This window comes from Myotis daubentonii, chromosome 2 (assembly GCF_963259705.1).
Source record: "Myotis daubentonii chromosome 2, mMyoDau2.1, whole genome shotgun sequence".
Classification (NCBI taxonomy): Eukaryota; Metazoa; Chordata; class Mammalia; order Chiroptera; family Vespertilionidae; genus Myotis; species Myotis daubentonii.
Genome location: NC_081841.1, coordinates 146,162,511 through 146,163,546, shown reverse-complemented (window position 1 = coordinate 146,163,546; position 1,036 = coordinate 146,162,511). Strand labels below are relative to the sequence as shown.

The following is a 1,036-nucleotide window of genomic DNA, read 5'->3' as shown; positions in this document are numbered from 1 at the left end:
ACAGCAATCAAGGCTCAATGGGAGGATAAACATAGCCCACATGAGGAGGACAGCACAAATGGAGAGCCCAGCTCAGGTGAATGGGGACACTACAGGTCACCTACTACATTAAGCCATTCTGCCAAACCTGGGAGACATAGCAACTCTACCTAATACATAGAAATAAACACAGGGAAGCTGTCAAATTAAGAAAACAAAGAAACATGTCCCAAATGAAAGAACAGAACAAAACTCCATAAAAAGAACTAAACTAAATGGAAACAAGGAATCTACTAGATGCAGAGTTCAAAACACTGTTATAAGGGGAAGAGTAGATGAACTTAGAGAGAACTTCATCCATAACATAGACATGGAAACCATAAAAAAGAACCAGTCAGAAATGAAGGATACACTAACTGAAATGAATAATAATTTACAGGGAATCAATAGTAAAGTAGAAGAAACCAAAATATAAACAGCTATTTGGGATAAACACCTAATCAGAATAGCGAAAATAAAAAATAAAATAAAAATGAGAGTAAAAAACCTCTGGGACAACTTCAAGCATATCAAAAATTTAATCATGGGGTGCCAGAAGGATACTACACTTGATCTTAGCCAAAATGCCGAGAAGCGATATGGGGTGCCAGAAGGAGAAGAGAGAGTGAGCCTGCAACCTGGGATGTGCCCTGACCAGAGATCAAACCATGACCTCTGGTTCATAGATCCACACTCAACCACGGAGCCATGATGACTTGGTGCTTTTCATCACTTAGAATATTTCTTGCCAATCCCTTCTGGCTTGCAAAATTTCTGTTGAAACTTTCTTGGAATAATAAAAACAGAAATATTCCCTTAACTTGGTGAAGAAAATAGACATATAAGTCCAGTAAGCACAGAAAGTTCCAAACAAGATGAACCCAAAGAGGTCCACAATGAGACACATCATAATTAATATGCAAAAGGTTAAAGACAGAAAATCTTAAAAGCAGCAAGAGAAAAGCAGTAGTTACCTACAAAGGGAGCTCCCATAAGACCTTCAGTTAAGTTCTCAACA

The 1,036-nt window shown here is 38.0% G+C and overlaps 1 pseudogene; it reads right to left on the bottom strand.

The window, feature by feature from the left end:
* Positions 1-460: 460 nt before the first annotated feature.
* Positions 461-617, bottom strand: LOC132228833 (U2 spliceosomal RNA; annotated as a pseudogene).
* Between the last annotated feature and the right edge of the window lie 419 nt (positions 618-1,036).